The sequence below is a fragment of the Microtus oregoni genome, unplaced genomic scaffold (genome assembly GCF_018167655.1).
Source record: "Microtus oregoni isolate MIOR12 unplaced genomic scaffold, Mior012 000004F_ref0000308, whole genome shotgun sequence".
Taxonomy (NCBI): Eukaryota; Metazoa; Chordata; class Mammalia; order Rodentia; family Cricetidae; genus Microtus; species Microtus oregoni.
The window spans coordinates 38,478,961-38,498,674 of record NW_024543063.1 but is presented as its reverse complement, the minus strand read 5'-3'; the positions used below and the strand labels follow the sequence as shown (position 1 = coordinate 38,498,674).

At 45.7% G+C, this 19,714-nt stretch overlaps 2 protein-coding genes across 2 annotated transcripts in view; one reads left to right on the top strand and one right to left on the bottom strand.

The window, feature by feature from the left end:
- The window catches only part of Wwox (WW domain containing oxidoreductase), an 876,711-nt gene that overhangs the window by 834,030 nt on the left and 22,967 nt on the right, over positions 1–19,714 (top strand). The gene's annotated exons all lie outside the window — the stretch shown is intronic.
- The window catches only part of Maf (MAF bZIP transcription factor), a 359,355-nt gene continuing 353,683 nt past the window's right edge, over positions 14,043–19,714 (bottom strand). Inside the window, exon 4 of the transcript XR_005974147.1 lies at positions 14,043–14,150. The gene's annotated coding sequence lies outside the window, so the exon portion shown is untranslated. The remainder of the gene's footprint in view (positions 14,151–19,714) is intronic.

Here is a 19,714-nt window from a genome sequence, read left to right as displayed (position 1 = left end):
AAGCAGGTGTCCTGTAAACAGCATGGTCTTTGGAGCCAGACTTTGGATCCTTTCTTATGGTTAATGCAACTAAATTTCCCACTGCGGCCAGAAGCACGCTGCTTCATAAATGTCTATAAATACTATGAAAACAGAGCCAGAGTGAATTCAGCGTAGACTTTCCTAGATGTTTATTCTTTGCAATGTCGGTGCTTTGCCTTGTTTTGTTCTGGCTGGGGAGCAGTTGAGTTCGGTTCCTTCCTCGACAGTTCCGAGGCGATGAGTTAGTGCTTCCTGGGGTTCGTGGTCTGCAAGGCTGTGCCCACAGCAGATCCACACGGAGGCACCATGTTGGAGCGTGGTCCATCATTTCTTATTTGACCCTGCCTTGTTTACTTCGGCAGGGAAAAAAAAAAAAAAACCGCCAGCCAAGCTCCGCTAGTCACCGTGTTACTTTGTCACAGGCGAGCTTGGCCACTCCGAGGCAGGCTGAACAAATTACATCCCTCAGTCGTTGGTCGACGAACCGGGAACAGAGTTATAACTCAGTCTAAACACCAGTCCCTCTTCCATTACCTTCATAACCAAGGTCATAATAATCAACTCAATTACCAGCCCTCTCGGACATTTCCATAATGTTTTCTGCTAGTTGCTCTCCTGTGAAAATGTCTGGGTCTAAGCAAATTAATGCCATTTTTATAACTATCTACATTTCAGGGACAGCGATCTCCTTTGAAAAGGTGGCCTCTCCAGGCACACAACAGGGCTTTGCTTCCCCGGGTAATATGGGGACGCATGGGGGATTTCCGCAGGTCACTCTCCACCTTGTCTACCCTGCAAACAAACCCAACTTACTTTTAGGAAAATGCATTATTGCAAGGAAATTGATATTAGTCCCTCCCGGAAATGGGGTGCTAAGTCCCTTTCCCACCTCATTCCTCCACCCTCTGCTCGATTTTTAGCAAGCTAGGCATTTCATCTTGCACTGTCCCAGCCCTGAGCTTCTGAGATAAAGAGGAATTTCTTGGTCCCCCATTGTGTTTTATGTCCACATTAGTTCATAGGTCTGTGCACTTTGTTCCCTTTCTGTCCCACCTGCCTTTGAGTCCTCTTCCCTTTGTTACAGAAGTTCCAGGTGACATACATTCCTTTTTAGTTTTCACTGGGGGTTCAGAATTGCTATGTGTGGGCAACAGCCCACATTGTCAGAATTCCCCGGTTCAAACTACGGGGTAGGCAGTGCCTTGATGATGTCTGATTGGCATGCCAGGGTCTGAAGTCTATAACTAAAAGAAATGTACCCATTTGAAATCAGCGAGCTACCAAGGTGCATGGAATCAGCTGGCCTTTGGTGTCTCTGAATTGTCACCTCCAATGCATGGTTACACTATTAAGTAGAAAGAAAAATCTGGGGTGGTGCTACATGCCTGGAATCCCATCAGTCAATGTGGGGACAGGAGGGTCAGTATTTCAAGGTTATTCTTGGCTACACAATGAGTCTGAGGTCATCTAGGGTGACATGAAACTCATTGACACCACGGGACACACATGGCGTTCAGTTAGCCAGTTCAGTCAGTGAATAAATTATTTCACCAGATATTCATTCTTTTTTTAAAAAAGACTTTTTTCGTTTATGTGTATATATCTCTGTGTGAGGCTGCGCACCTGCATGCTGGTTAACTGTGGAAGCCAGGTGAGGGCATTGATACCTTGGAGCTGGAATTCTAGGCAGTTGTGAGTTGCCTGGTAGGAGTGCCAGAAACCAAACCTGGGTCTTCTGAAAGAGCAGCAAGGACTTGGAACCACAGAGCCCTCTCTCCACCATTATCTTCATTCTTTAAGGAATTTGGGTTTTTTTTTTTGTTTTTTTTTTGTCTCCAAAAAGATCTTGAGCTCAGTATAGAATATATAATAAATTCAACTCTGTTGAAATATTTTATTTTATTAAAAAAAGGAAATGATGCCTTAACACGGCCAGGTGCTGACAATTCTACTTTTCTACAAGTGTCTGTGACAATGTGATAATCCTGCCATTCCTCCTATCTCTTCGCTAACTAATAGCGTCTCCCCAAAACACTGACTTTGGCAGAAAGGAGAAGGCAGTGGCAGAGAGGGAAGCAGCAGTCTGTGCACCAGGCCTGATCTAACCATCTTGCTTCTGACGTCAAACTTCCCGTGGGCTCTGCACTAGAACTAAGACACCATCTTAGACTAAGATTGAATAAAGGACTGGATGCCTGTATCGTTGTCCCAAAGTTACTGATGCTCATTGAGGCAGCGATTCTAACTCAGGCTAGGGTGACTTCAAACCCCCTGTGTTCGTGAGCACGGCTGTGCTCAGATGCAATCCCAGTACTCAGGAGTCCTGGGAAGGAAGATCATACATTTGATGCCCGTCTGGACTACATAAGTAGACCCTGTCTGATCTCCACTTGTATCAAGCAGATAAACAAAACATTTCTGGGTTTTATTCATCTTTTTTTTTTCCTATAAACGTTTTAATTGATTCAGGAAGTATACAGTACAATTGTTTTGAAGTACACAATTCAGTGACATTTAGTGAATTCAAAGTGTTCAGGGCTTCTTTCCCTGGCTATAGACAATGGGAGGGACCTGCATGCTACTGCTGTCTTCCTGGCAACTTCTTAGAGTTGGCCTGGTGAGCTCTTGGAAGTAGGAATAAAGATGGAGGAAATCCTCCATCCTGCACAGCAGTCTGAAAGAGCTCTGCGGAGCAGCACTCCGGTGGTTGGTACTCACTTCCAGGGCCAGGTGTTCTCAGGGCCATGGTCCTGATGGAGACTTGTGAATAAGATCAGATAACTGGAATCTCCCGTGACCCACCTCCCCCTTTGCTAGAACATTTTTAGTTCTTCATCCTTCAGAAAACTCAGTCCAACCATGTTTTCACAGAGGGAGCACACACATCCCTGTTGAATGGGGTGTTTCACACACTTCTGTCAACCCACGTCATCTCACCACGTCCTGACACTTTGACTTCTCTTTTTATCCACTTTGATTTCCCTTTTTATCCATAGTAGAGGATACAGCAAACCAGACAGGTCATGTGATCTGCCTAAAGCCATCCAGCTAACAACTGATACAGGTGGAGGTAGATCCAGAACTGGTTACGGGAGTGCTGCCCTCCTCTGCCTTCCTGATATATTTCTTCGGGAGGGAGATTGTGTTCTACAACCAAACTGACAGGAGCACTTAGCTTTATCTCTGGATGAGGACGGTGCCAGCCTCGTAAGTCAGCGAGCCTTCTTCATTCACTACCATAGGTCAGATGAAGAAAACGCAATCTGACCATGAATCACTCCCAAAGGAGTGCATGATTCCACTAGAGAAGACAATTTTTTCTTAGAAAAATCAAACAAAAAACAGAAGTCAGTTTTCACACTCAAGAGTTTCTTCTCCCTTTACAGGAAAAGGGTCTCCTTAAGGCCTTTCATGTTCATTTTAGAATTTTTTTTTCTGTCTTTCAGTTTCTTTCCAAATCTAGAAATACAATTTATAAGACTGTGATTTGCAAGGTCATCCTTCTTCTTTCTTTGCTTCCTCCTCTTCTTCTTTATCCTCCTTTTTTTGATATAAGCCTTTCCAGGTGTAGGAGAGACATAAAGACTGTGATGCCAAATCTTTGTGAATTCCTGTGAGTCGGGGGTTATTCATGCCTTACCTACAGACTGTAAATATATTGACTTATTTAAATATTTCCCCTCCTTTTTTAAAAGAAATGAGATGTTGGGAAATATTTCTTAGAATAGACAAAAGAATTAGTCAGCCTGGAGACATCAAGCAGAAGAGGAAGTAGGCTGTGCTCAACTAAAGGGCAGTTTATTTGCTGACTAAGCGTCCCTCACCTAGAGAGCAAGCAGAAAGGAGCAGCTATGGAGGTCACAGACTAATATGGGAGACACGGAGGCCAACAGCTAACAACTCTGGGTGTGTGCCCTGGGGATGATGCAGACTCCAAGGACTGCTCAGAGGGAGGGTCTTCATATTTCAGTAAGGACTTTTAATTCTAGGACACATCTAATAATGTGATCACCCATTCTTCCAATAGTATAGCGTTCTGGTTGTTATTTATACTCCTACTTTAGATAAGTGTGGTGACTACAGGCACCCTTGCCACTGTCGCCTGTTTCCTAGAGAGAAAAGTGGTTATCGTTATTATCAGTATCCAGAATTTTAACTTCTTGGCCTTTAAAAACGATCATTTTATTCTTAGGGTGTGTGAGGGAGTAGTGTGCGTTTGAGTATAGGTGCTTTCAGAGACTAGAGGTGATGACACCCCTCCCCCACCCGCCCCCATCCAGAGTTAGAAATGATTAAGAGCTGCCTGGTGTGGGTGCTGGGAACTGATCGTGGGTCCTCTGCGAGGGCCATACCTACCTGATTCTAACAACTGAGCAGCCCACCCAGTCACTAAAGTATTGCTTTCGCTTTGCTTTTGTTGATCTGCTTGGTTAGTTGATTGACTTTCTTCTTACAGGTCCTGCTATTCTTTTTCTCCTCATTCAAATTTAGTTTTAACTTTTAGTCAGCTTCCAGAGTAAGAACACTGAGTCATCCACATTATACATTACACGATAACACTTGTTTAGTTTTGTGTTGTGAGTGTTTCCCCTTGTCTTTTATCAATATGGCCCTACCCTGACCCCAGATGAGTGCTGATAGATGCTCATAGCTGCCGGTCAGGTCGTCCGAGGGAAGCAGAGTTCATGACAGCCTTCTAGGGCCATGCTGGTTTTCACCATCCAAACTCCACCCACATCAAAAGCAGTCTACTGTAGAAACCAATAAATTTGTCATTCCTCCCCCCCCCCGGGCCTATTGTTTTGTTTTCTGATGTCCTGACAGCTGAACCAATCTTCAAAATCCTTTATTTAAAAAAAAAAAAAAAGGAAAAAAGAAAGAAAAATCATCACAGCAAACTCAATCACAGAAGCTTTTAAAATCCAAAATCCCAGGAAGCGAATTCGTGCACCCTTTTAAGAGGGCTTCCTGCATTGTGATGAACACATGGGCTCGAGTTAAAGGCAGCTGGCGGGTCTGCCACCCATCAGCCAGGTCATCCTGGCTCTTAGGAACCTGGAGTTCCTGCAGAAGCCTGTGGAGGCAGGCCAAGCCCAGACCCTCTTAGCAGGTGGAAGCGGACTCCGCTCCCGGGAGTTCCTTACGTGCCCGGCTAACTTCTCTCGTTGCCTTAATGATGCCCTCCTTTTGCTCTTTCCTCACCTGACATTGAACCTGGAGAGAGCAGCAACTGCGTGTTTCTCAGAGCTTCAGCTGGTCCTTGGCATGTGGGGGGTGCCTAATATCTGCCGCCGCGTGCTGCAGAAAGCACAGACTTCAGAGGCAGACTAAGCCACGTGGTTTGGGAGGAATTCACATATACACCAAGCCTCCGTCCACCGAGGTTTTGTATTGCTAAAGCCAGGCATAGGGGCGTGAGCCTGTGATCCCTGCAAACCAGAGGCTGAGGCAGGAGGATTGCCTCCAGCAGGAGGATTACACACACACACACACACACACACTTTGTAGCTCTGCTCTGGACTGCAAAATCACTGAGGGCAGACATCACCCATCCACAATTAGTCTGCATAGTAAGTAGTGTTTCTCTGTAAGCGTCTGCTCCTCACTAAGGACTGTATGCCCCTTCAGGCGATCTGCTCTGAACATGGGACGTCTGTGATACTTCTGTTAATCTATTGCTATTAGTACCGAAGGGGGCGTGCCCAAGCCACAGCATACATATGCAGGTCAGAGGACAACTATGGGGAGTCTGTTCACTCTTTTTACCATAGGTTCTGGAGATTGAACTCAGGCAATCAGGCTTTTATTAAAAGGCACCTCTTCCTGCCCATCCATCTCCCCGAGTCATGTGCGACCTCTGTAGGAACTCAACCGGTTCCCTCCTGGAGTTGCAGAGTCTCGCTCCCAGTGACAGAGATGGTCTGTGAGAGGTGGCTCCCTACACTCTGTGTGTGTGTGTGTGTGTGTGTGTGTGTGTGTGTGTGTGTGTGCGTGCCATAGAAATATAAAATTGTAACAAATGCTTTGCTGAATTCATCTCTTTACATTGGAAAGACAGCCGGGATTCTCTCCAGAAAAAAATCTTTCCTGGCATAAATACCATGTTAATCATATTTGAAACACATGCCTGTTGATGTCGCCAAGGCCCTGTCCTTACGTCTAAGTCAGTGTAGAACGAACCTTGTCAGTACATCCTGTACCATCTGCTCCCCTCTGGGGCCTTCTGGGGGCCGTGTCGTGCATTCCAGATGCAAAGACCATTCTCTAACCATCTTAGGAGCATGAAATGCTTGGCATGCTTCGCACTGTGGAGAACTCAGAGATGTCTGACTGTTGGGATGGTCCACACCAGCCTCTCATCCATCCTCACACCAGAAGCAAAGGATCTAATGGAATGAGGCTGGGGTGAGAGAGGGAAAGAGAATTGCTGAGCAGAGAATTGGATGTTGAATGACAATCTCTGGAGATCTCTTCAGTTTTTACAACATGAAGAGACTGTAGCTCATGGACATCTACAATTGAAGCCTCAGGCAAAATGCGTGCTACCTACAAAACAGAACCCTCCCCTAATTTTTTTTTTTAAAGAAAATAATTCAATGAAAGTGTAAACTCAACTTCAAGGTTCAGTGGCAGGGAGGTGATTTATAAATCAGGGTCTATTTATAGAATAGTATGCACCCCCTAAAATAAAATACCCACTGGGAAAATACTCATGATAAAAGGTTGGGTGTTAAAAATGGAGTATATTGTCTGGCTAGAAATAGATGAAAGGGCCGGCTGGTTGTATCTAGTGAGTTCCAGGGCAGCTGGGGTCACAAACAACAACACTAAAATAGCATAAACAAGCAAAAACCAAAAGCAAATAAAATAGATTAGAGAGAAGATGAGCACGGAGAGAGAGTGTGATGTTGTATCTGCGCCGACTGGTTTTTGTTTGTTTTGACTTCTGAAAGTCTTTCTTGTATTTCATTGGTTTTTGAATTTTAAAAATTCTGATTGTAATTGCTTTACTGGGCAAAATCTTATGGAAACTGGCAGGATACCGTATTTTTAGGCTACATAGTGGTTGGTAATACTCACATGTAGCCAGAATGTTCTGAACTTGGTCTCGAGAGGTCTCAGATCTCATGGGTTCATCGCAGGAAAGCTCATGCAGGGTATGTTAGGGGAGATGCCCATGTGGGGCCATGGTGCGTGGGCAAAGCAAACTTCTCCAGCTCCGCCTCCTGCCAGATGCCTCTGGCTTGTCAATGCTGTGTACATTTTCTCTGTTGCCTCCGCTGCCAAGCAGTAACTGAGAAAGCGCGTGTCCCACCCAGAAACACAATTAATGCCTGGCCCAGAGAAGCGTGACAGGTTCTTCAAGATGAAGAGTAGACCGTGGAGAAGTCTTGGTGGAGAAAATGGTCACTGTGCAAGTGTGAGGACATGAGTTCAATGCCCAGACCCTACGTAAAAAAGCGGGATGCAACTGGACGTTTGTAATCCCGGCACTAGGGAGATGGAGACAGAATTCCCAGGGCTCACTGGCCTCCAGGCCATCTAACCAAACTGGTGGCCACATAGAGTTCCCCTCCCTCCCACACATGGCTCCGGGACAAAAAAAGACAAGGTGGAGAGTGGCTGAGGAAAACACCCAGCATTGACCTCTGACCCCTACAGGTCAGTGTGTGTGTGTGTGTGTGTTGTGTGCACGTGTATGCTAAGGTAAATACACACACAAACATCAGACTGTTGTCTATTGAGTTTCTTCTTTCAGACAAACAATGCAGGCAGACTGAAGCATGGGAGTGGTATTTTACAAAATTGGAGACCATTACTGGGTTAATTTTATATGCTAATAAGAAATTCTATTTGGTAACCTTCCCGATCCCATCATGCTTATGAAGGAGAATATAAAGAAGACGAGTGGAGTGGGTTTTATTGAGCCTTTACTAGATACCATTTCGCATAAACGTTTCCAGTTTGCATAACTTATCCCATTTAAGCTTAGCATTAATCAGCGTAACTCTGAGAACTGCTCTACCTGGGTCTGTCTTCATCATCATGCACACCTCACCTTTTCTCTCTGATGACATCCACTCTGCCACATTCACTTCCGAACTTTGGAAGACCCAAAGAGTCCCAAGATCGGTCCGCTCTGATGGAATGGCTCTCATTTTTACTATGCCTTCCTCTTCCTGCAAAAACAAAGCGAAGGTCTTAGGTCTTAGAGCCTGGCTAACATGCTCAGTGAAGACGGAAGTGCTGCCTTCTGTGTAATGCGGCATTATGAAGCCCAGCTCCTCTTCGACAGGCTGAACATACGCATTTCCCCTCTTGCACAAGGTGTAACAGTTCTCTCCGTGTGGTTTTCACTTTTATTTTGGGTGGGCTTTGCCTGTGCTTCTGTGTGGCCACCAGGTCAACCTCAAAGCTGTGGTTCAGGGCAGACTGACCCTCTTCTACATGAATCATTTGACAAACCGCCTCTATTATTAGCTCCGTAGGTTTGACCCCAGAGATAGCTCACCAGCCCTTAATTCGGCCATCAGTCATGGAAGAAAGTGTCTTATGGGATAGAGTCCCCTGTACTCAGGATCTGTGACCTTTCATGGACCACATCTGGCCCAGCTGCAGCCCCCACCTCGGGAGGGCACACTTTGCTCTTGGTCAAAGGTAGCTGGCACCTGCTCTTCCTCTTACACCCTTTCATAGTACCCCCTCCACCCTCATGGTGACTTCTAGTGAACCTCGTCAAAGTTCCCCTCCCTCCCACACATCCTGCCCACATTCTTCCACACCAGAGCCTCTGATAGTTCTGTGACTTCTACCTGAGTTCCACCTTTCCAGCTTGTCATTCCCTTTGCTAATGCCTTTGAAGTGGAAGAGAAATGTCACCCCTCTCAGTGAAACGGTCCTAAGGTAGCACGGTACAAGGGGTTGTCCAGCCCATCTCCATACCCCAACAAGCGCTCCCAATTTTAGTCGTGAATGGCACTTTATAAAAAGAGATTTATTTTTATTTATGTTGACATGTGTGCACACATGGGTGTGTATGTGTGTGTGGTTTGCTCGCATGTGTGTGGATGACCAGAACAGGGTATCAGATCCCTTGGAGTTGGAATTATAGGTAGTGGTAAGCCTCCCAATGTGGATACTGGGAACCAAACTCAGATCCATGGGAGGTCCAGCAAGCTCTCTTCACTACAAAGTCACCTTGCTGGTCCTTAAAACGACTCTCACGGGAATTGTTTGCTCATCTGCACAGTGACTACTATATCAGGATAGGTGTGGCTGCAATAACAAGTAGCCTCCAGAAAGCTGTATAGCTCAACCAGCAAGCGCTCTATTTTTTTTTTTTTTCCTAAACACCAAAGGTCTGAGCTGCTGCTCCAGAAGGTGGGAGCTCTTATTCTTAAAAAAATATCCCTGGGGCAGGCTGGCGGAGCCCGCCATGAGAAAAAGCGGCGCGGGAGGGCCTGCGCTGCGCTGGCGGTGGCGGCAGTAACAGACATATAAACACAGGAAATAGCCATATAAGAATTTATTAACAAGGAGAGAAAGAAAGAAAGAAAGAAAGAAAGAAAGAAAGAAAGAAAGGAAAAGAGAGAGAGAGAGAGAGAGAGAGAGAGAGAGAGAGGAGAAAGAGAAAGAAGGGAGAGAGAGGAGGAGAGAGGCAGAGCCCCGTGTGTACACGGGGAAGAACACAGGGAGGGGGGGCCCAATGGCCGGCAGAGGGCAGAGGTTAAAAAGGAGTGGGCGTGGCTAGGGCAGGGACCAAAAGAATAACAGGAACTATGTTCCATAAAGTGATGCCAGCACCCAGGCCCCACACAGGAGGTAGTTCCTTTCCTCCTGGTGGGCTGTGCATTCCTACTAGCTGACTCTCACCAGACACGAAAGTTTTCCCTTCATTGTATGTGTTTGGGTGTTTTCCTGCATGCATGAATATTTGTACAGCGTGTAAAATGTGCCTAAGGAGACCGGAGAAGACCGTCAGATCGCCTGTGAGCAGTCATGGGGTTCTGGGAACCAAATCTAGTTTCTCTGGGTGAGCAGCCAGTATGTTTAGATTCTGAGACACTGTCTCCAGCCCTCTCTGGTCAATCCTAAGCACTTTTTATTGGTGAGAACTGGTCAGCTCCCTCTGCAAGGCAAGCTGGGTTCCGTCTGGCTCTCTCTGTCCAGAAGAAAAGCAAAAGACTATTTTTCTTTTCATGGTTGGGGCTCAGACTGCCACAGTGGGCTCCTTGGGGGACACTGACTGCTCCTGCTCCAGACTCGCAATTCTCCGTCAGAAGCGTGAGTCCTCAGTATGTGTCCGTGGAACAATTGGACACCAGAATGTTAGCTTGATTCCTACTTACCTCTTTGTCATTAAACTTCAAATCAAGCGGCAGACCCTTTACCCACCCCGACATTGTAGGAAGACCTCCATTTTACGGCTGCACACTGAAACGCCAAGGGCCTTTACGGAGGCAGTGTGATCCCTTCAGCGATATTTCCTCGTCACATAGTCATGAAACCAGAGCCTTGGCATTTTGCAAGGTGAAAACACCCCGGCAAAGAGTCAGTCCGTAACTCATCTTTATGTTAGAAGGGTAGCGTCTCCCATCCATTTCCCCCGCAGCATGGTCCAGGCCTCGACTTTGGCTCCCCTTCCTGCCAGATCAATCCTGTTTCTCTCATCAGTTTCCGTTCCTCCCGCCTAACCCGGACTACAATGAAGAGACGTATAATAAAATCTTTTAATTGTCTTAGCATATGTTGCTTTTATTAGGTAGGCATAATTGCATTCACGGGATCACCTACAGAGTCCTTTCGAATATAAAATTGAAATGGCTTCACACCCAGTGCACAAGTCCTTCGCAGCCACTGTTTTCCCCTTCGCTGCCTCCTGTCCCCCTTTCCCGGTAAAGTTCACATTGAAGTATGAACAGGGAGAGGTGGGCTGACACACGGTGGGTCTGAGCAGCCCTGGAGTGCAGCCGTGGCCCAACCACAAGAACGACTGTCATTTCTACGCCATTTATTCCTTGCCTGGCCTCATTGCTTGCTTCCTCTAGGACGAAATTCTTTCAAACTACTCTCTTTGTCATTTATTTCCTCTTTTCTCCTCCTGTTCTCCCTCCCTGAGCAGGTTTTGATGTGCATTTATCCCAAAGGCAAGCCTTTTACCCACTCCTGCTGACCTCTGGGGGTCAGGCTCCTCCCAGCCGATGCTGCCTGGTAAAAGCAATGTGGCAAAGCTTTTATGGTGTCACTTCAGCTCCTCAAAACCCCTCTCCGTCCACCTTTTAACTATTCCATTGTCTCGGCTCTCCAGCTGTTATGCAAAAGTGGGCAATGAAGGAGTGGGTGGCCGGGAGATCAACCCAGCCAGTCTGCTCCTCTGGTGCCAACCTCCCTCCACAAGGGTTAGGCTGTTAGAGCCCCATCTTTACTATGGTTGGAGGTCATGCTGAGCATATTCTATCTGCATTGCTATTGTACAAGAGGTTTTGGCTAATTTTTTACTGTAAAGTCACAGACAGTAACTATTTTAGTCCACAGGTCCTGTATCAAAAATACTCAACTCCAGGGCTCAGTGTCTTAAGAGCCTTCCTTGCTTTTTTTTTTTTTTTTTTTTTTTTACAACTAGAGTTTGATTCCCAGCACCCAAGTTGAACAGCTTGCCACAGTCTGTATCTCCAGCTTCAGGGTATCTGACTCTCTCTCTCCTGACCTGCAAAGGTTCTGCACTTAGAAGCAAATTAAAATAAATCTCCAAAAACGTTACTTAATTCCCCAGGGCCATTTGAGTTGAAACATACTATAAGCTATGTATCTTATATATGATAGACATTCCAAAGTTCTGAACCTGAACTTTCCAAGGTCCAAGAAAGGGTGAGCAGATTCACAGGCATGACCCCATCTCCTGGTTCACAATGGCGCCATTGCACTTTGACCTCCCACGGTGGCAGAGGATAATGGAGCCATCGTTTCTAGGGACACTAATCTCATAGGAGAGGCCCCACTCTCATAGGCTAACTGCCTCCTAACCGTCTTCTAATAGTATCCATTCGTGGGAAACATTTTCCAGTACATGAATTTTGGAGAGACACTGACATTCAGACCAAAGTGCCATCATAGCACAAAGCAATCACAGACAATATAAAAATGGATGACTGTATTTCTTTTCTTAAAAAACTGCATTTATTAAAGCAAGAAATAGGTAAGATTTGGCTTCTGGACCTTATTTAGCTGAATAATCTTAAATCTTAAAACTTCTATTTATCTTCCAAAAATTCCTGGTCTAATTTTAAGTAAGGACCCAAGAGACATGTAACAAATATTCCCTTTTGGAGCATAGAATGTTATTAGCAAGTAAAAACTCAGGTGACTGACTTCCCAAGTGCATTTCTTCCTCTTCGTTCACTTCCTTTTGGATAATAGAAATTTATTCTTTAAATACATCACTAAAAACACAATTTTATGCTATCTCACAGAGCTCTGTAGAGATGCGAATATTACTATTTCCCACACACTGTGCAGAATCCTCTAGGAAAACCATGCATCTTTGTGTCCCTGGGAGAGGAATGAATCTACTGCCTTAATCCCACTGCTCCTGTTACCAGGTCCCCTGAGTCTGGTGGCTAAGGGCCAGGGGACCAATGAACTGTTGGGGAACATGTATGGGAAGCCCCAGAAATTAGCTATCTCACTAAGTGACACAGTGAGCGTGTTACATTCCCAAAGTATAAAATTAAACCCGAGAGATGGAAACATCACTTGTCTAAAGGCCAAGGAAGCGTGCTTGCCTGGGTCGAATCCGAGTGTGGCGTACACAGACCCGTGAGAGCATTCCTCCATCTTTGTGCTTTCACTGAAGCCGAGGGTGACAGCAAGTCTTCACCCGTCACCTCTGACCCTCAGTACCCTTCTCAGATACCCTTCCCAACCCCTTCTACCGGTCGACTGTAACATGTGCCAAGGATGAGATGTGAGGTTACGGGGTGTGAAGTGAGATCCAGCGGTTAAAATCTGGACTAGTGAGAACCCCAGATATTTGACACTGTATGTTCATTCTATACCCTTCACCCTGGCTAGAGGGACGACGGTCCTCAAGGTCACATTCAAATGAGGGTGTTGGGGCACCAGCACCTCTGTTCCTTCAATGGTAGGATCTTCTGAGATTCTTCCTTACCCGAGCTGATCCATTCCTCATTTATGATCTGGTCCTTCTTTGGCATTCAGGGGTGTTGGTGTGGCCAGGTTCAGTGACCCAGGAAGACTTGAGAATGGGAAAGGACCAGAAGTTCCTAATCCTGGGATTCAGGATCTTAGAGTTCTGCTTTGAGTTTGTGGAAAGGATGATGTGGTGGCTGAACACCACAGTGTTCAAATGGTGTTGCCTCATGAACTTGATTTGGCTCAGCGGCACACACCTGCCCATGGTCACACAGGTGATGAAGCAGGCCCAGGTTGAGAGTTCATGTTTTGGGGATCTTAACTAGGATTGTCCACCCCTTAGAGCATGATTGTTGTCTTTTGGATTTTGTTGAATTGAGAAATGAAATTGAATCATGACGTTTAACCCAATGTGAGAAGGAATTGATCCCTGCTAGGCTAGAAGAGACTTGGGGGATCTGAAAACTTGGAAAAAAAAGACATAATAGGGGTTAGAGACTAACCCCAGTCTATCATGAGAGAAGGAGATCTGGGAGACAGAAGAAAGGGAGGGAGGGAGGGAGAGAGAGAGAGAGAGAGAGAGAGAGAGAGAGAGAATGAGAACACGTGCACAATAATTTATAGATTGGCATTTTTCCTTGGGTCCTTGTAATACTTGTTTATTAGAGATAATTTGCTTAGGCGAACACGATACAGAAAGCCATACGAGGAAGGCTTTTATTAGTGGTGGACTGCGTGGATCAATAGTAATCTGAATACTGTAAATCTGCCATGCTAACAGCTTTATTTCTTCATCAGATATTAATTTCAGAGTGTTCCACCCATTACAGAATACACATAAGCCTGCAGTCCAGCGGCGCTGCTGTTGCTGCTTCTGCAAGCAGGTTAGCTGTGTGTCTTCCTAAGTCTCCATGGAGCTTCTCAGACCCAGGAGAGCCGGTAGGAGTAGGTGGCATTGTGGGGACAGGAAGCTAGAGCTGTGGAAGGTGTGGAGACAAAACAGAAACCATCAATTTAATTTATTTTCTTAATTCTGATACTTACTTGCACTCACCCTGAACTCTCTTACTTTTTTCCCGTTATCCTCTCCCTTCTTCCCTCTTCCTTCTCTTCCTTCTTGCCTTTGTTCCCTCCCTTCCTCCCTCCCACCATCCATCCCTTTCTCCATCATCCCTCCGTTCCTTCTTCCTGTATCTCTGTCTATATGTAATAAGCTGCCCACATACTCATTTACTATGATTGAAATACCAATACAAACACCCCCAAACGGGGAATTTAGGAACTATAAAGAACAACAACAATGACAAAAACCTCACTTGAATAAAGTCGCCACCACTTCCATTTACAACACTACATAGTAAGCAGTGGGGCGCCTACGGGCACCCCTCTCATCTTCCCCTCCCACATATTTCAATACAGTTGAGAGCACAGTGTGTGGACCCTGTTTCTAAACGGCGTTGAGATTTTTATACTGTTATGAGCTCTTTAGAGAAGTTTCGCAAAGTGAAGTCATAGGAAGAAAAGTTGCGTCAGCCCCTTTTGCTAAAAGGGGCGATTATAGACATTTTGTGGCCATGGAAATACCCAGGGTATATATGCATTTTGAGTGTGTGTGTGTGTGTGTATGTGTGTGTGTTTAAAACATGCTCTGATTGGTTAACAATACATACCGTACACATTCAGCAGAGGTCTTTATTTAATGATTACATGCTAGTCTGTGATACAGAGTAACCCCAGCTAAAGCAAGCATCCCCTCTCAGCGCACTCTCCTTAGTTTTGCTATTACTGTTGCTTGTGCTCTTACAAATAAACGGTACATGTTTTGGGTTTTGTTTTTGTTTTGGCTTTTTTGCATTGGTCCTAAGACACTGCTGTTTTTAATTTTGTAGGATAGGTTCTCAAAGTCCAATTTGATTTCTGGGTCAAAGATCAGGTAGACCTAATTTGGTATCTTGTGTTTTTACTTAGCATATACGCAAGTAAGCATTTCTTATATTATCAAAAGCTCTTTGGAAAGGATCTTTTTTTTTTTTTAATTGACTGCCAAGTTCTCCATCGTGTAGCTGTTCCAAAGTTGACTTGCTGTTTCCCTTATCACAGTGCTTTTGGGTGCCTTCCAGTTCTTTGCTTTTTAAACTCTACTAGGTTGAACCTTTCTCTGCAGGGGTCTTTGTCCTCCTTTGGATTTAGAGGTGGTAGGATAGCCAGAGGTCGCAGAGGGATTGAGAGGTTTTTGGGTTTTTCTGTTTGTTTGTTTTTGTTGTTGTTATTTTGTCTAAAGATACTGACAGTCCCAGGACAGATTTGGCCTGCAGGTTGTATCCATAGGCAGTTACAACTCTTTCCAACAGTAGCATATGCCCTTGAAGTGACTCCATTCCCTGCTTGTTACCAATGTAACTTCACTGAGCCCAAGCCTGAGGCACAGTTCAGTAGCTGTGATGGTTCCTATTGATCGTCAGCCTGACAGGGTCTAGAATGACCTGGGAGACAAATCTCTGGACACCTTGGGACGGATTTCCAGATTAGGTGGGAAGAGCCATCTGAGCTGTGAACAGTTCCGTTTCTACAGGCTGGGATCCTTGGCTGATACAAAGGAAAGTGATGGTCCTGCTTCAGCTTGGTGTGCCAGGCTTGGTTGACTCCCCAAGCAAGGCCTTACCCCCTCTGAAGAGTAGATGGGGGTGGTTTGGGGGAGGTAGGGTGCAGAAGAAGGGGAGGAAGGGGGAACTTGGCGAGTATGTAAGATGAAATTTAAAAAAAAAAAAGCAAAGGAGAAAGTGAACTGAACACTCGTTCATCTCTCTCTCTTTCTCTATGTGTGTGTGTGTGTGTGTGTTTCCTGACTGTGGATGTGACATGATCAGCTGCCTCAAGCTTTTGCTATTTCCACCATGATGGACTCTGACCCAAGTGATCCCTTTCTTTCTGAACTTTCTTTTGCTGGTATACGTCATATGTATAATAATCACAGCAACTAGAAAAGTAACTAATACATTAATGATCCTTCCAGCCACCCCCAATCAACCAGTAGATTCTTCAGGAGACAAATTATGTTGAGCTGAAGGGCATTTTAGGGTATCCCTTCATCCCAAGGATGACCCCTGTCCATTCCAGCCATCTGGGAGAGATGAGAGCTTCTTCTGGGCGCTCATGGAAAGCTTCTTAGGTTCCTTCCCATGATTCATTTTTATCTGCTCATAACCATTGTTTCCCTGCAGGACCAGGCTTCTTGAGCGGGATGGTACAGTCTGGAGCAGAAAGGGAGGAGCATCTGTTCCCTGTAGGGGATGTGGGTACCGGCATCATGCCAGTTGTCTGACAACCAACACATCAAGACTGCATGTCTGTGACACATTCCCGTCTCCCTCTGTCACACATAAATCTCCATCTCAGGATCTGAGTTTATTTATTTTTTGTCTCTAATTCCATGTCTGTCTTAAACACATGACATCTTTGTGTATGGGCTTCTCCTGTAAGACCTCACTTGGTAATGTGCTCAGCTGGGATCGGAGGGAGGGGTGGGAGGGAAGGTAATTAGCAGGGCCTATTATAATGGGGTTAGTGGGGTTATCCGTGGTTTTAAAGTAGAATAACAGAGTGTTTAAAAGCCAGGGTTCTGGAGCCAGGAGGACTGGGTTCAAACCCTGACCCCCTCCTCTTGTGAGCTTGTGACCTTGGCCATGTTATTAACCTCTTTATGTCTTTATTTTACTATAAATATGGGATAATTATAATGCTTGACGCATTGTTTTGTTATGAGGAGCAAATGAGTCGTGGTATCTGAGTTAATGTTTATCTGGCGAAGAACAAGCACTGTGTGTGTGTGTGTGTGTGTGTGTGTGTGTGTGTGTGTGTGTGTATACAAGATCCAGGAATTGATGTGCTGTGTCTTCTATAATTCCAGCTGGGGCAAAAGAACTTTTAACAAAAACCTCCAGACTGGCATGGATCGCAGGGAAGCAGGCTGGGAGAGAGGGTTAGAGGGTTTCGAGGGCCAAAGAACAGAGACAGCTAGGTACATGTGGTGTGCAGATTAGCACACATGGGCCCCGACTGATGCACATTCCTCAGGAGGAGGCCCTTGTGGTTTATCTGGTGTGTTGGTGTGGCTCTGTCCAGCAGTCATTGAAAGCACTTCACTGCGGGCCAAGGTACAGGTATAGCCAAAGCTAGAGACTCACAGCCTGAAGAACCACCGGTGAGCAGACAGAAGCTGGGGCTCAAAGAGACTAAACACACACTTCCTCTGTTGGAAAACATACCTCCATTTCTTACGTTTCTGAAATTGGCATGCTCCCTGTAATCTCTGGGGTCGTTTCCTACTCTGTCAATCTTCTTATGCAGTGTGTCTCCCATGAATCTTAGCTCAATGACCGCGTTAAGTTCTGCATATTAAGTGGCGCTAATGCTAACTACATAACAAACGTAATCAATAACTATGCGGGCGTTGCCATTTCTAGCTCATTCACAGTCATAACGGTTCACTGAGCAATATTCTGCTATTGCACCCAACTTACTGATGGAGAAACTGAGGTACACAACATTTAATAGACCTGTAAACCCAAAAGCTGCTAAGAGGCTGCCCTGGTGAAATAAAGGTTTCGTTTCAGTGGTTCTGACCTCTTGTGAATCACAACCGATTCTTCAGCCTCATGTCAGAAAAACACATTCTTAATTCAAAATGTCAAAAATGGTTCTGGTAGAATCTTTCTTCTCTCTGAAACATCAGAAGCCAGACCTTCACCGTTTACTTCTTTTTCAGCCTTCCTATCTTCCAAGTTCCCACAAAAGCTCACTAAGCTCTGAGCACTCAATGGCTTTCCCAACCCAAAGTTCCAAAGTCCTTCCACAGTCCTGCCCCCCAAAATGTCATCGGTCAGATCTGTCCTAGCAATACCCCATGCATGATCCTGGACCAGTGTCTGTCTGTCTGTCTTCTTTCTGCTGCTGTCATAAAGGTCGTCACCAAAAGCAACTTGAAAAAGAAAGGGTTTGTTTAACCTTATAGGTTATAATCCACCAAGAAGGGAAGTCAGGGCAGGATTCCGGAGGCAGGAACTATTGCAGGGATCAGAGGAACACTGCTTACTAACTTGCTGCACATAATACGCTCAGTCCGCTTAAGAACCCAGGCCCACCTGCTAAGGAATGGCACCACTTGCAATGGACTGAGCCCTTCCATGTCACTCCTTAATCAAGAAAAAGCCCCCATAGGCTTTCTTCCTGACCAATCTGATGAAGCAGTTTTCAGTGAGATCTCCTCTTTCCAGATACTTCTGTCAAGTTGACAAAACCAAACCAAGGTGATGGCAGAGCTGGGATGTGACTCAGAATCTCTGTGCCTAGATAAATCGTTCCTCCTTTCAGTTGCTTGTGAGGTATTTGGTCACAGCAATCCGGTACATCACTAGTACCGTGGGAATCACCTCTCTCCCTTCCTCAGGCCTCCTTGTCTCTGTGGCTGTGTTGTCAGGACACTTTCTTGCCAGAGCTTTCTCCAGAGGAGGCAAATGAGGACACTGCCCAGTGTTCTCCAGGGAGTGGGGCAAAGTAGCAGCCATTACCAGCAGCGGTCACTAAGAGGTCACCTGAATAGACTGGTGGCCTTGCCCTTCCATGTGGTGCCATCACGTGCCCCTTTGACAAATCACTCAAATGCGTGGAGGCAGGCACAGTTAGTCAGGAGTCCAGACGGGAGAGTCAAGAGAAATGGTTCACACAGAGGATCTTCTGCTGTTCACCCGCTCAACCAAAACTTTTCCATTCCCCACCCGGTGGCAAGCAGTAACAATGAACATAGCATCCAAACAAGTTTATAAGGCCAGGGACCTGGAATCCATAGGTTCATCTATGAGGGATACACCGACCTCCATGCCATGGGTCTCCCTACCATTTTGTTACACAGTGACTAGAGGACGCTGGCTAGGCTCTTTTCCTAATGGCTCTTAAAATCGATCCCTGAGCAGGTTTTGCAATTGTAATACTAACCCCATGGTGCCAGCCTGTACCTGCTTCTCCTGGGAATCAAGATGGTTCCTCCTCTTGGCTCAACCTTCTAGCACCTTAGTGACTCATATCTGACCCTGGGATTGAACCACCTTTCCCAGAAGAAGAGGAGTCTCGGAAGACAAAGATAGCGGCCAGAAAAGGAGGTACCAAAGGCAGCCAGGGCTGATAACTCCTCCAACTAATTTTGTTCCCATTTCCCCCATGCTCCTGGCGATGATACAGTTGGCTCGCGGGGGAAGGTGATGAAAAGTTATCAGTCAAGAAAGCATGAAGGGATAGCTATTTTTGGATGATTGCTGGCTGTAAGAGGCTTCTTTTAAACCTTAAAGGATTGTAAGGTTAGAGCTGTCCCAGGCACTAACATTGGTGCTGTTTATAAGAAGCAGGAAACACAAAAACAGTTGTCTGGAGAATGGCATCCATCCTTCTGGCCTCCCTGTGAGCCCAGAGACCTAGAGAAGAGAAAAACCGCAGATGTGTTTCCTTGAACTAATTACCTGTTTGCAAAGCTGAGGGGGAGAAGTCCCTT